This window comes from Pteropus medius, unplaced genomic scaffold, assembly GCF_902729225.1.
Source record: "Pteropus medius unplaced genomic scaffold, Ma_sr-lr_union100, whole genome shotgun sequence".
Classification (NCBI taxonomy): domain Eukaryota; kingdom Metazoa; phylum Chordata; class Mammalia; order Chiroptera; family Pteropodidae; genus Pteropus; species Pteropus medius.
Window position 1 is genome coordinate 36,145,718 of NW_024351730.1, and position 16,141 is coordinate 36,161,858.

General features: G+C 33.3%; 1 pseudogene; it reads right to left on the reverse strand.

Annotated features, from left to right (window-relative positions):
* Window positions 1-14,126: 14,126 nt before the first annotated feature.
* Window positions 14,127-14,245, reverse strand: LOC120588551 (uncharacterized; annotated as a pseudogene).
* Between the last annotated feature and the right edge of the window lie 1,896 nt (window positions 14,246-16,141).

Genomic DNA, 16,141 nt, shown 5'->3' on the forward strand with positions numbered 1-16,141 from the left:
CAAGATAAATGATCATATTCCACTAGTCCTCCCAAGGACATTTTTAGTAACTTAGTTGTCAGTGGAACAATAGGAGCAGTTTATTGACCTACAAGTACATTATGCACACTCATTATCCACATTCATTATCACCTTTCTCATTATTAAGAGTAGTAACCCATTACAGTGGGTAATTTGGAATACTGGATATAATTTTATAATCTAAATTTTGTCCCACTTTTTCACTTTCGGAATTTTATATTCCAAATACTTAGAAGTAGAGAGTGCTTATAAACAGCCCTTACAACTCCATTAAGCCATGTGTAGATCAAAATGGAAAAAGAAAGGGAGATGACTGTAAAGGTGCTGTTTTTGATTTGCCATCCATATGACTGAATCACACTCCCCATGGCCAGAAGCTTTTGCCGTGGCAACACATCTGTTTAAATGCAGCATTTGATTCATTCATACCAGGATGTTTATTGCCTTCTGGGTCTTGACTCTAGGCATTATTATTGGGTCTTTTATGTATTTTCATTTCCTTTTTGTACAAGAAATAGTTTAATCAGATATAATATTTGGGAGGAATTTACTCCTCTTGGAATTTAAACATTTTTCTTGTTCTTTTCTTATGTGCTTACTTTGTCATGCCAACTCTAGGCTATAAATAAACACATGGAAGGAATGATAAAAACTATAAGCTAGTTTGGGTTCTTATAAAAAGCTGAATTGTACCATAGAATGAGAGCAAATAAATAGCCAACTACCAACCAACCAAATAAAGATGCCCACTTTTCTAACAAAATACATTATCATTGCCAAATTTTAATTTTTTTCAAATCTTAATCTGTGCCAAGTTCTCTCACCAATAGTCGGGACCACAAACCTATCTATAAACTATTTACAATAAATCTGATCATGCTCAAAACCAAGTTGTATTTCTAAGTGGTGTAACTCAAGAACAAAAGTCAAAGATATCACTTTCTGGGAGTGGAAAAGTCTGAAGGCAATTCACCCTATTTTAGACCTGGAGTTCTCCAAAAAAATTATGACACAATAAAAATTCTTAATTAAATGAGAGTGGCTTTCTTCTACCTGAATAACTAATCCAGGATGTGAGATAGTGTGGTTCTTTCTAGAAATACTCCAATGTAGCCTCATTAAACTCATCACTTTAATATAGTTTCTCCTCTTGAACATACAATTCAAGAAAAAGAGACTTGTACATCTTATCATCTTTTCTAAGCATTATCTCCTTGCTTTAGTAAGCTCAGGTTGCTACAACAAAATACCAGAGATTGGGTGGTTTAAACAATAGATTTTTATTTCCCATGGTTCTGGAAGGTGGGAATCTAAGATCATACAGTTGTGTCCTTTTCACTGTGTTCTTACATGGCAGAGATTGAACCAGCTGTGGTTTATTCCTCTTCTTATAAAGTCACTAATCCCATCACCTCATGACCTCCTCTAAACCTCATTACTTCCTAAAGGCTCCACCTCCAAATACCATCACACTGGGGTTCAGGCATCAACATATTAATTTTGGAGAAACACAAACATCCAGTCCATAGCATTAATTTTCAGCTTACAACAACTTAGTAAGTTTGCTATTGTTTTACTCATATCATAAATGAGGTAAGAAAGATTAGATAATTTGCCGAGGGCACACAACATGCATGTTTAATTAAACTGGATTCCATAACCCCTGCTCTTTCCATTTATACTACGTTAACCTCCAAAGTAGGCTCCCTCCTAAGAAGGCAGTGATTCAAGCAAATACGTGCTGCCTGAATCTCCTTTATTCTTAAAATGCCATTGACATTGCTAGGGAAAAAATCTGAGCAATGATCTATTTTAGCAAACCAAAATACTATTCAAAATACTATTCATTCAAAAGCATCTTTAGAGCAATTACTGATGTTTAGATCAATAAATATAGAATCCTGAGAGGAAAGCAGTTATTCTTTTTCAAGTTCACCTCCAAAAAGAATCTGACATTCTAATTTTCTTTCATTAAGGACAATTGGGAAAAATACTGAGAAATAATTGCTATATTTTTTAAATAAAAGAGCCAATAAACTAACATAAGGAAAACATGCAACAGATGAAAAATAACCTAGTTATCCGATTATCTTATTTCTTTTATTTTCTAAGGATATTGATATAGACATCACTGAATTTGATATGCTTGGGTCACCTTATATACATTTAAAAAGCAAGATCTTTACAAAATTTGCTTAATTATTTCTATCTAGGGACAAAAATTACAGCTGACTTAAAGTTTCTTAAATATTCAGAAGTTGAAATTAAAAGATCAATATGTTATTTGTCTTAAATTTTTAAATAAAATACATTTTATTTTGTAGTTAATCGTACCTAAATAATGTCTGAATAAGATGTAATCCTACCACAAATTGTCTCTTCCAAAATCTTTTTTCAGGAATGCTAGGGATTTGAATATTAACTTAGCTATACCCTATTTTTAGGGGTGGGGGGGGGTTAGGGAAACACTGATTTATTCTAATACTACAGATTTGAAGTTACCAAAGCATAACAATATTTTCTCTAAAACTAAAAATTTAGTGAGAAAGATAATAAATAGCAAATAACTCTGGAATTATAATTTAAGTAATATTGAATGCCATAGTATAATTTCTTTTGTGGCTCTTGATTTCTCAATAAGAACAATGAATTTATTCAATGGAAATTTCACCTTTTGACTAATATTCTGAAAAAAGATTGATACACTTAAGCATGGCAATTAGAAAAAATATGCATAATTCCTCTGCAAAATAAATTTTAAAACAATAAATATGTTGTGTGGTACCCAATTGCTTTCATTATATTAATTTGCTCTGAGCCTGTCTTGGTAATAGATTGGTTCATGCATGTATTCAAACTGGGCATAAAGAAATGTAATTTATTTCTAGGTTCTTAAAAGTTGTGATAATTGAGAAGAATACCAGCTACTTATTTCTGTCAGCCAATTGACATGACTTCATTTGTCAATTGGCTGACAGAAATGAGTAGCTGGTATTCCACTTCCATTGCCACCGGGCTTTTCTTAATTTCTGATATGCAGTAATAAAGTGCAATATCTCAGGAACCATTAGGGGAACATGATACTATCATTTCATTTTAATATATGTGTGAAATCTTTTCATTCTTGGCTACACTCTTTAACTCCATTTTTTACAACTGGTCATAATTTAAAGTATATCTTACAATGTTTTGACTTTATAGTTTATGAAATCTTTTTACCAATTCTATGTGTTTTGCAACAGCACATATACGAAATTCTTCTAAATTCTCTCTCTCTCTCTCTCTCTCTCTCACACACGCAGTTTTCTAAGATGGCTGGAAGACAGATCATTCAGAATAACTAGTAAAGCGTTTGAAACGGTGCATGAATATGTATCTGTTTGGCATCCATACCAGCCAATAGGAAAGATGATACACTTAAAATGCTGTGGCAATGCCTTGAAAGCATACCCCAACATTACATATTTAAATTTATTATTTATTATAGCCTCACAACTTCAGAGTAAATGGTGCTCCTCTGTTCTTTACTTTTATATGTGATTTCAAAAAACTGAAATGAACCAATGATACATTTTGTAATTAATATGTAATATGTTATGATTTAAGACTTAATCCATTTTCCTGACCACGGTGTTCTCTTTGATTCTGAACTCTATTTTCTGTAAATAAGGTCAAGAAGCACTGTTGATTTTTTAATTAATTAAGGTATTAAATTTTAGAGATTATTTTGGAGACTTTATGAGACTTTATAAACTACTTCCAAATTCTGCTGGTAATAATTTACAAACTTTTGGTTATAATTATAATCAATCAGCACTTTCTTGTGGATGGATTATGCAGATATTTATCATTAAAATTTTAATTGTAAAATAACCATTTAAAAATATTTAAATGAAATATTGATGTATATAGTGCTTATTATTTATACAGTCAAATATTTTTATTTTTAATCTTATTTTAAGTAGATCTTATATATCTCATTTTATTTTATGGTTCTTATTTCTCTAATATAACAAATGCTTTGACATTTGTAGAGATATTGGTAGAAAAAGCATCACAACATTAAATGTACAGAGTGACAATGAATGAATGCCATGGTTTAGGGAAGATTAAAAAATCTAATCACATTTCAGAAGATGACTATGAAAAGTAGAACCAAACTTTACACAGAAAGTTAATTTGAAATAATAATTTAGTCATGTACTAAGTTTAGTCTCATTTGTAGGTCTGCACTCAGAATTTCACAATAGGAAAGAGCATTGCTTCATTTAAAAGCATTATTTATAATACACTAGTAATCATATGACAAAAGTAAAAAACCAAAAACAAAACAAAATAACATCAGAAGATGCTTTGCATGCTGTGACTTACTAGTAGGGTTTGGGTTAATTTCGTTTCTTTTTTTCCTTCCTGGGTTCTTATACATGGAAAAAGGAAATTTTTAAGTAAAGGTTACCTTTTAACTAGAAACCATGTTGAAGGTATTTTTTTTTTTAATCTCTCATCCAACAGTTTGGGCTCTACATTATATATTTCCTATTAAAAGAGAGCTGGACAGAAAGACTATACATATAAACCCAGTACTGAATTTTAGTGAACAATGAAATATGACCACATCCCAGATATTTGAGCTGGGGCCATGTTTCAACTAAATAGCTGATTTTAAAGAGTCTATACTAGATATACAGGTCAGAGATTGATAAAAGTTTCATCCTCACACAAACAGGATAGCTGGCTAAAATGTATGCCCTGACAGCCTTTATACTCAAATATCACTTAAGATAAATAAATTTAATAAAACTGTAGCACTGTTTTGTATTTAAGTTCTAAAATGAGGATATTTATTGGTAAAGAAAACATGGCTAAGCTGCAAGGACTTCCATGTTGCTAACAACTGCAAATTTAAAGATTTTATACAATATATTGAAGGATGATTACCTTGAGCATGAAAACTAAAATAAAGACCTGAGACAAACCAACATCTGATCATTCAATGAGAGTTACATCAATCCCTACTTTCAGAAAAAAAGGTGTCCAGAAGACAGAGGTGTTTGAATACAAAGGTGTCCAGAAGAATCTTTCATACTGAAGCCCAGGAAACAATACAGCCATTCACATCAACCTATTCACATGATAGCTAAGCCTATTACATAAATTCACATAATCATGCTATTGCCTTAAATACAAAATTAAAAGCATTGGAAATATGCAATGCTTACACTTATCTTTCAAATGAGATTGTACAAATACTTCTTAGAACAGAATTGTTTACATTATTAGGAATAAAGTTTCAACGTTTATACTCTTAACTGCTCGACTGCAGGAGGTGATCAAACACTTTCCTAATAATTTGATGAAGTATAATACACTTGGAAAAATGGTCAAAAGTGATTCATATCATTGTACTTAAAAGCAAAGAAATAAATTGAAGAATATCTAGTCAAAAATGTGCCCTTAAACCAGTAATATATCCATCTCTGCTAGTTTTAAAATATGTTGGACAAATGTTACTGAATTTGTGAATGGAGCAGTTAAAGGCAGCTTAATGTCTGAGTGCAATACCCAGGCCTGACAGGTTTTTGCTCTGTGCCCTTGGGGCAATTTACACTTCAGTTTTTCTATCTGTAGAATGGGATAATAATAGAACTCACCTCATGTGGTTTTTAGGAGGATTAGATAAGTTAATATTTATAGAGTACTAAAAAATAGTGCTTGGCACAGAAAAAGAGCTACATAGGTATTTTATCAAGTAATCAATCCTTTGTCCTTCTTATTAGATGGGAATACCTTGTAGTACTTGGCTTGTACAAGTCTATCAACCCATGAGCACTAATGATAATGATGATGATAGTGATGATGATCATGACAGAGTAATAACATCTGTTCCTCTTTGAGAGAAATTCCTAGCAAAGTATCATCAGAAATTTTATAATCTCTGGAATTTTCATATTCTTCATTGAAGTATTTTTTTTCTTTCTTTCTTTTTTTTTTTTTTAAGATTCCATGATCTAAACATTGTTTTGATAATGGAGGAATTTATACAATAACTTTGAAATTCCTGGATTCTTAAAAAAATTTCAAAGGAAATTTTATCTTCAGTATCACATTCTTAGGCTACTATATCAAGTTTTACTGATTCTTATCTTGCTAAAGATAAGATTTTATCCAAACATGTTGAGTTAACCTCATGTTTAAAAATTAGGTATGAACAATACAGACCAATTTTACTTATAAACAAAAAATAAAATCATAAACATTTTATTTACAAACATAAAAAAATTCCAAATAAAATATTAGACAACTGAACACTTTAATAGAAATATATCCTATCTGTGGGAAGGGTGTTTCTCCCACTCTGGTTTCCTCTAGGCTTTCTGACTTGCTTAATAAGTAGGGAAAAGCTAAGAAACTCTTGTGAAGGTCACAGTCCAGAGACAAATGACTGAAATTTCATCATAAGATTAGAGAAGGCTTCCCTTCTCCCATGACTTCCCACTACACCAACAGGGCTCTAATATAACAGTGGATTATGAAATTGCTGCAAGATGAGGACTCTCTGAAGAAAAAAAAAATATTTACAGAAACCAAAGTCAAAAAAATGAGACAAAAATAAGAACACTAGAGAAATTTGAAGTCTTTGACACCTACAGCTATAGAAAACAATAAATATGGGCTAAACTTAAATCAGGTTAACATAAAACCTCACACTATCTCAATTTTTATTATCCAATACATTATATTTGGTGTCTTAGTTTGGACTGCTGTAACAGAACACCACAATTCAGTTGGCTTATTGATGACAGAAATTAATTTTTCGAAGTTCTGGAGTCTGGAAGTCTGAGATCATCATGTCAGCATGATCAAGTTCTGGTGAGAACTCTCTTCTTGTTTGCACAAGGCTGACTTCTCACAGCAGAAAGAGCAGAAGAGCTCTCAGAGGTTTCTTTATAAAGACACTAATCCTATTCATGAGGGCTCCACCTTTATGACCTAATCACTTCCCACCCACACCTCTCTAAATACCACTATATTGGGGATTAGGATTTCAACATACGAATTGGGAGGGAGCATAAATATTCAGGCCATAGAGTTTGGCTTTAAACAAAAAAAAAAAATTACAAGGAATGCTAATAGGCAAGAAAAAATGTAACAAGGCTTGGAATTATCAGACAAGAAATTTAAAGTAATGATTAATACTTTATGGGCTCTCCTGCATAAGTAGGCAACCTTCAAGAACAGATAGATAATGCAAGCTGAGATATGGAAACTCCAAAAATATTCAAAAGGAAATGCTAAAAATAAAAGCTGATGGAGTAATAATATCAAAATGACAACGCTGGTCATTCCTGACTTTGCTGCCCTCACAAGAACTAATAATTATTCATGTATAAGACTGAGAGATTCTTAGAGCTTGGGAATGAGGTTGAGGCACTTCTCTGCATCCAGAAACCAAGATGGACTGTATTAGAAGGGTAGGAGAAAGGGCTACACACTGACCACATTGCCTCTCCCCTAGAATAGCACCACATAGAGAGGTCTGAGCCTATGATCCATCCAGTGGTGAGAGGGAATCCAGGGGTAACATTCAGCCCCCTCAGTGTTGTGAGTCATTTTATGGGAGCTCCTATCTTGGTTTTTCCACACTGGGATCATAGGGGAATCTGCAATGCTCATTCACTGTGAGTCTAATTGAGATATAGAAGAGGGGAGGGGCTTTGAAAGACCATCACTTGGGTCTTGGTGCACCAGATTTCTACCTGCAGAGCCCAAGTGGTAGTCCCAAATATTGGTTTTACTCCTCTGTGAGACCAAGTCAGTAGCACAGTCTGACCTGAGAATTTGGCAGGGTGTCAGGCTGCCTGATTCAGGTCTACCAGTGAGGAGGTCCTGGAGCCTGTTCTGCCCATGCCCAGGCAGAAAAGCTGAGCCATAGTTCCACCCACTACAGACCATGGCTTCTGATCCCTCCAGACCAGAAAGCATGCTCAGGAAAATTTGGCAGTTGCCTGAAGTGGGACCTTCCATTTCCACTCAGGCAAGAGCCTGAGTCATAGACTCAACTATGGAGGAGGCTGGACCCCAGCTCCCTCTGACAGGGAGGGCTGTCAAGAACTCCTGGAAGCTGCATAACCCACCTCTCAGTCCATGAGTTGCAAAAAAGAAAAAGAAAAAGAAAAAGGGAACCTTACCAGAGCACACAGGAAGCTACATAGCTCAGCCCACAGCCCTATTTACAGTACCACTTGAACAGAGAGCACAACTCATGACTTTCCCTACCTGCAAAGCAAACCTTGTGGTTTTCACCTGACTAGAATTTTCAGTGCATACTTCTACCTGATTCAGGTCCCCAAACAATCCATGTAATCCCTGGGTCCCAACTTGCTATCCCACAAGAGCGAGAAAACTAATTTATAGTCTCATCTACTGATGAGTATGGTACCCAGTCCTGACTGCCTATTAAGCCTGACTAGAGAGTCCTGGGAACCACAAAACCCACCCTACAGCCTCACTTGTGCAGGAAGCCAAGCCAGCACTCCTATTCAGCTATTTTCAGCCAGAAGTAAACTCTCCTTCACTGACTTCATGGCTTAAACAGTTGCCTTGCCTAGACCCTAGTACAAGCTCCACCTGCCCAAAGAAGTTCCCAGCAGACATGTCCAGAAACCCAAACTGAGCTGACTGGTGAAGAACTATTTCTGCCAAAGTGAATTTGCAAAGTCTGGAAGAGAAAGTCACTTACTCAGATGCACCATACTGAAGTAAGAAATCAAGAATCATTAAAAAATCATGTAAATATGACATCCCCAAAGGAAACTAATATAGTTCTAGTAATTGGCTGTAAAGAAATGGAGACTGTCAGACAATTAATATAAAATAATCCTCTTTAAAGAAGTTTAGTGTACTATAAGAACACAGAGACAACTAAATGAAAATAAGAAAACAATGCATGAACAAAATGAGAAGTTTGTTCAGAAAAAGAATTAGAAATCACCAAAAAACCTCAAAATTCTCGAGCTGAAAAATACAATAACTGAACTGAAGAATTCAATGTTGAGCTCCAAAAGAAGACTCAACCATGCAGATGAAAGAATCGGTGACCTGCTAGATAGGACAATTAAAATCATCTTAAGCCAGTGGAGCAAATATAAACAAACAGACAAACAAATACTTATGAGAGTAATGGGTCACAATGAAAATAAATATTTGCATTATGGAAATTATAGAAGTAGAAGAGAAAGAGAAAGGGCCTAAACATATATTTAAAGCGATAATGGCTGAAAACTTCCCAATCCTAGGAAGAGAAAGAAACATCCAGATTTAGGAGGCCCAGAGACTTCTAGACAGGTTGAATCTAACTAGCACTACACTGAGACACATTATAATTAAATTGTCAAAGTCAAAGACAAATAATTTTAAAGCAGGAAGAGAAAAGAGAGAAGTTAACCACAAGGGACTCTCCATAAAACTAGGAGATTTCTCAATAGAAATTTTTCAGGCCAGAAGAGATTGGTATTCAAAATATTGAAGTAGAAAACCATCAGCCAGAAATGAAGGAGAGATAGATACTTCCCCAAACAAACAAAAGCTGAGGGAATTCATTATCACTAGACCTGCCTTATAAGACATGCTAACCAGAGGTCTTTGAGTGAAAATAAAAGGAAACTAATTAGCATCATAAGTGCATAAGAAGGCAGTGTAAAAATCACTGATAACGGTAAATATGTAGTCAAAGTTGTATTCTAAACTAGGATAACGGTAGTATATAATTCATTTACAACTCTAGTATAAAAGTTAAAATCAAATATAGTAAAAGTAAGCATGATTATAATAATCTGTTATTAGTTACACAATATAAAAAAATATATATATAAATTGTAACCTCAACAGCCTAAAATGTGAATGAGAGGAGAAACAAAAATGTCAATTTGAGAAATTCTAATAAATTGAAGTTTTTAGTTTAAAATGTTATAATTTTAAGATATTTTATGTAAGCATCATGGTAATCACAAGGGAAGGGCCTGTAGTAATTACACAAAAGAACATGATAAAGAAGTTAAAACATACTGATAGCATAAGACATCAAAACACAAAAAAGACAGTAGGGTAAGAAATAAGTAATGAGGATCTGCAAGACAACTAGAAAACAGAATGGCAATAACAAGTCCTTGTTTATCAATGATTATTTTAAACATAAACAAATTAAATTCTCCTATCAAAAAACATAAAATGGCTGAATTGATAAAAAAGAATGATTCAATGCATATAAGAGACTTGCTTTAGCCTTAAAGACACACTTATAATAAGAATGAAGAGATTGGAAAAAGATCATTATATAGGTCATAATGACCTTATCATTATATAATGATCAAAAGGACAATACATCAAGGAGATATGTGTCCAAATTCAGATACCTAAATACATAAAGTAAACAGCTAAAAGAAGAAACAGCAGTACAATAATAGCTGAGGATTTTAATACTTCACTCTCGATATTGGATAGATCATTGAGACAGAGAGACACAGGAAGGTAACAGCAGATATTAACAACGCTATAGATTAAATGCACCTAAAAGACATGTAAGGAACATTCTATCTGCCTACAGCAGAATACACATTCTTCTCAAACACATAAAACATTTTTTAGGATAGGCCATATAAAGGCCACAGAACAAGTGTTAGCAAATTCAAGACTGAAATTATATCAAGTATCTTATCTGACCACAATAATATGAAACTAGAAATCAATAACAAGTGGAAAACTTGAAAATGCATGAACACATGAAAATTAAATATTACTTTTCTGAATAACCAGTGGATCAAAGAAGAAATTAAGGAGAAAATTAAAAAGTATCTTGAAAAAAACTAATATGGGAACACAACATACCAAAACTTATGGGATGCATCAAAAGCAGCTCTAAGAAGGAAGTTTATAGCAATAAATGTCTACATTAAGAAGAAAGATACCAAATAAACAACCTAACCCTGTGCCTCAAGAAACTAGAAAAAGAAGAAAAAACTGAATCCAAAGTTAGCAGAAAGAAAGAATAGAGATTAGAGCAGAAACAAATAAAATAGAAAACAGAAAAACAACAGAAAAATTTAACCAAAGAGATCTTTGAACAAAATTGACAAACTGTTAGATAAAATAAGGAATAAAAGAGAATCCAAATCAACAAAATTATAAATGAAAATTACAACTGATACCAAAAAAATACAAAGAATCATAAGAGACTACTATAAACAACTATATGCCAACAAACTAGATAACTTAGATAAATGGAAAAATTCTTAGAAACATGCAAATTACCAGGACTGAATTAAAAAAAAAAAATGAAAAGTTCTGAATAGACCAATGACTAGAAAGAGAAATAATTATTAATGAAAATCTTTGGATAAAGACCAGGATTAGATGGCTTCAGTAATGAAGTTACCAAACATTCGAAAAAGAATTAACATAAATCTTTCTCAAATATTCCAAAATATTGAAGAGTAGGGAACACTTCCTAACTCATTTTATGAGGCCAAAATCACTGTACCAAAGCCAAAAAAGACACTACCAGAAAACTACAGAATAATATCCCTGATAAATATAAATGCAAATTGTTAAAATAAAATTCTAGCAAATAAAATTCAGCAACATATTAAAGGGATTTGTCACCATGATCAAATAGGATTGATACCTGCTGTTAAGGATGGCTCAACATATGCAAATCAGTTAACATGATATAACACATTAACAGAATGAAAGAAAACATCATATGAGCATCTCAATAGATGAGGGAAAAACATTTGACAAAATTTAACATTTGTTCATTATAAAAAGTCTTACCAAATTAGGTATAGAAGGAATGTACCTCAATATAATAACGGTCATATAAGATAAACCCACAGCTAATATTATACTCAATGGTGAAAAATTAAAAGCTTTTCCTCTATGACCAGGAACAAGACAAGGATGTCCACTGTCACCACTTCTGTTCAACACAGTTCTGAGAATCCAAATCAACAAAATTATAAATGAAAATCCTTGCCAGAGCAATCAGGCAAAACAAACAACAACAACAACAAAAACTATATATATTTTCCAATTACTGTCTCTTGAAGAACCCCTACTGACATATCACAGAACTCTACGGTTCAACAAAACCCCGGTTGAGTGGCATGGAAATGTAGTAGATTGATGTTCTTTCCCAGGATCTCTTTACATGTATAAAGGATGTTCTTTGCTGTCCTCTTTTTGTGATTGATTTTCTAAGCTCACCCTCCCCTTTCTGTCACTGTCAATTTTCTGGACAATTTGCTCCTCTGTCCTCTAGTTCTGTAAAAAAGTCTAAAATGATTGCTTAAACAGTTGAAATGAGAAACAGAATCTGGACTTTGTGTCACTTTAGAAATTCTTGATAATTAGTAACATTAAGAGAATTATAAATGCTTAAAGATATTCACTGGAAATGGGAGAATGCGATAGGCAATTATCATAACAGTTCTTTAATCTATTGTCATATTAGAATGTATTTTATGTTCAACAAGGACATTCTGATTAGGTTGAGAAACTGTAAATATTAGAAATTCAGTTACTCACCTATTAGATATTTATGGAGTACCTACTTTGTGGCAGACAGTATTTTAAGCCTAGGGATTTATACATAATAAATGGAAGCCTACCCTCAAATTTCCTTCTCCCAAATCGCTTTCATTCCAGAATTGCAGGAAAATCCACAGAGTACTTTCCTTTATAGAAAAGGTCCTTTCGTAGGCCCCAAATCATGTTTCCCTTTCTTTCTTAGAGCAGCCTAAATGGACTTATTCTGTTCTCCTCCCTCTTATTAGCTATAACAACCCTTCTACCTCATTCTAGTCAATCTAGTTGTAAAACTAATAAAACAAAACAAACAAAAAACCCATCATATATCCAGTACCCCTTTTCTTGTGTCCTGAAGTTTTAGAATTTGGATTATATTTCATACGGAGACAGTAATCTTGGTTAATTACTAATTAGTAATTAGTACTCTTTTATGTTTTGGAATTTTGATTATATTTCATATGGAGGCAGTAATCATGGTTAATTACTAATTAGTAATCTCAGTCTGGCAGAAAGGGAAAGAATATGGAGCATCCCTTATAGAAGGTTTTCATGGCTCAGTTTTGTGAGTTATGCACATAACTCTGTGCTCATATTCCATTATCTAGAACTTAGTCTGTGGCCATGCCTACTCGCAAAAGAATCTGGGAAATATAATTTAGATATATGTCCAGGAAAAAGAGAAAAACACATTATCTAATGAGATAGCATAGCCATTCTCTGCCATAAATGATGAGGATTCTAGGATTCTGGAACATTTCTAAGACTACTTATAGTAGTTGGTTGATTATAATGGCTTTTAAATCCCTATAGTTAGGAATTTACTTAAAATATCCATGAGGTTAGCGATTTTGTTTGTCTTCTTACACAACATAAAGGTACTCAGTGAATGAATGAGTAAGTATATAAAGAAAGCATGAATAAAATTATCTTTTGACTTCAAGTAAACAATTGGCTCTTCTGATATTTGACATTCAATAGGACTCTGAATCATACTATAGTTAGTTGTCTATTCTCCCACTTATTCTGAGAATAAAACAATTGGGAAAATAATAAAGTGAAAAAATAAACCTTATATATAGATCTACTTACCAGACTATATTACACCCTGTTTTTTTCTTAACCTGTTCTACTTAAGTGACAAAGGAGCAAGAGTAACTCCAATGCAATCATACAATCATTACACAGCATTTGAACATATGCCTTGTGCCAAGAGAACCAAAATATGATCTCCATCGGCTAGGAGAAGCTCCTATAGTTAGTTGTTGCAGTTATTGATACCAATTTTCGTGCAGCATAGCTGTGACTCTTACAAAAGGCTATAGATGTAGATCTAGTTATCTTGTGCTATTTGCTGTCACCCCAAAACTGGAGACCCATTCTGGATCTTAATTTCTTTTCTTTTTTTTTTCTTTCTTTTTTTTTTCTTTTTTAAAATATTTTTAGGTGAGGCAACCCTTGGTTGACCTCACAGATTGCAAGAACCTTGTCAGCTTATACTTCTTTATTTTTTTATTTTTTACGGCCTACAGCACCTGGTCTTCCTAGGTGGTCTCTCATCCAAGTATTAACCAGGCCAGACCCTGCTTAGCTTCCGAGATCAGAAGAAATTGGGCTTGTTCAGGGTGGCATGGCCATAGACTGGATCTTAATTTCTAATCAGTGCATTGCAATGTAATTCACAGTCACATATTCTCAACACTGTCAAATATCTAGCTCACCAGGGACATAGCTCTTAGCATCGTGTACATACTAGAAGATAAACACATATATCAAGGATTATAAAATGATATGATGAATGCTATAGTAGAGGTATGTACAAACTATACTGGTTCATCAGGGGAGAGAATAAAACTTTCTTGAGAGTTGAGAAAGCTTTTTCAAAGAAACTGCCCTTTGAGCTGAAATTTGCCTTATGAACCAAAAGGAGGAGGCAAATGGTTATCAAGACTGTTACCTGCAAAGGTTTAAAGGATGAAAGGGAACATTATATGTAGCCAGAGTATGGAGTAAGAGTCTGTAGGAGAAAAAAAATAGGAAGAAGTTTGAGTAAAATGCTAGCGGGTCTTTCATGTTATGTTAAAAGTTATATATTTTGTTTATTAGCAGGGTTAAAAGATGATAATTTAGAAGGGCCAAGCTAATTACAGATGTTTTGACACAAAAGATGTTTTTATATGTCAAATTTAAAAGATTTTAACTTTTACAACCAAATAATAGGAACAACAGACATTGCTGGCTCTTACTCTCTCTTTGATTTCTATCCCCAGGGTATGCTGGAAATGCAGTAAGCCTTAGAGATGGGATGAGGAGGTAAAGTTTAAGAGTAATGATAAAGAATGTGCAACTCAGGGATGGTGTAGGATGTCTGCCCTGCACATTACCTGTTTAAAAACAAAGACATCTAAGAAGGCAAAACAACTTGAATGGTACTGGTTTTTTAGGGGGCCACGTCAACTGTCCCTGAGTAAAAATGTCAAGGGCCCTGTGTTAAAATAGCTTTAACCATTTTGTGCCTTACAGGCGATATGGATTTTTTTTTTTTTTTAAATAAAAGGTTTTCTTAAGCAAAGTACAGAAATATAATGGATTGCCTCTAATAGGGACACATTTCTAAAGATAAACTAAGACCAATATGTTGAAATCATTGAGATGTAGAGCCTATATAATTCCATATGTATTTAATAAATAAATAACTGAAATTAGAAAATAATTTTCTAATAGTTTAGACTACTTCAAAGGTAGTGGGTCTGAAAAATGAAGTTATTCAAACAAAAGCTTTGATGATGTTGTAAAAAAGAATTCTAGTACCATATGAGATGTTAATTATTTATGGCTTCAAAACCCTAGATTGAAAAATTATAATAAAATAACTTCAACTCAAATTTGTAACAAGCTTTTCATGACATTTTATACTAAGGCAGAGCCCTTTGTAGAACACAGATTTTTTAATAATGCCAAGATCTCCTACCCATAGTTTGACATTTATTCAGAAATACTTTTTGGGTACCTATTATGTGCCAGTCATTGATTATCAACAGTGACAATATTTTTTGGACTAAGATCGATAAAATTCCATATAGGAATTGTGTTTTATTGAAAGATATAAACAATGAATAAACAAATATATATAAATAGGGTTATAAGGAGTTCTATTTTTAAAAAAGCAGAGAGAGAGATACAAACTGATCAAAGATAATGATGACTTTTGATAGAGTGAAAGACTTCTTTGAGGAAAAATGAATCTGAGCAAAGATTTGAATGAAGCAATGGCACAAACCAAGAAGCGATATAAAGGGAAAGAGTTCCAAGCAGAAGGTAGAGATAATACACAGGCCTGGAAGAAACAAACAACTTTACGTGTTTGAAAAGCAGCAATAATACCAGCGAGGGATTTGCAAAATGATCTAGGGGAAAAGTTATAGGAGAGAAATTCAAGGAGGAGAAAGGGAAAGATTATGTAGGGCCTTGAGGAACATGGTAAGGAGTTTAGATTTTAATTTATTTGCATAGGGAAGTCTTTGGAGGGTTTGAGCAG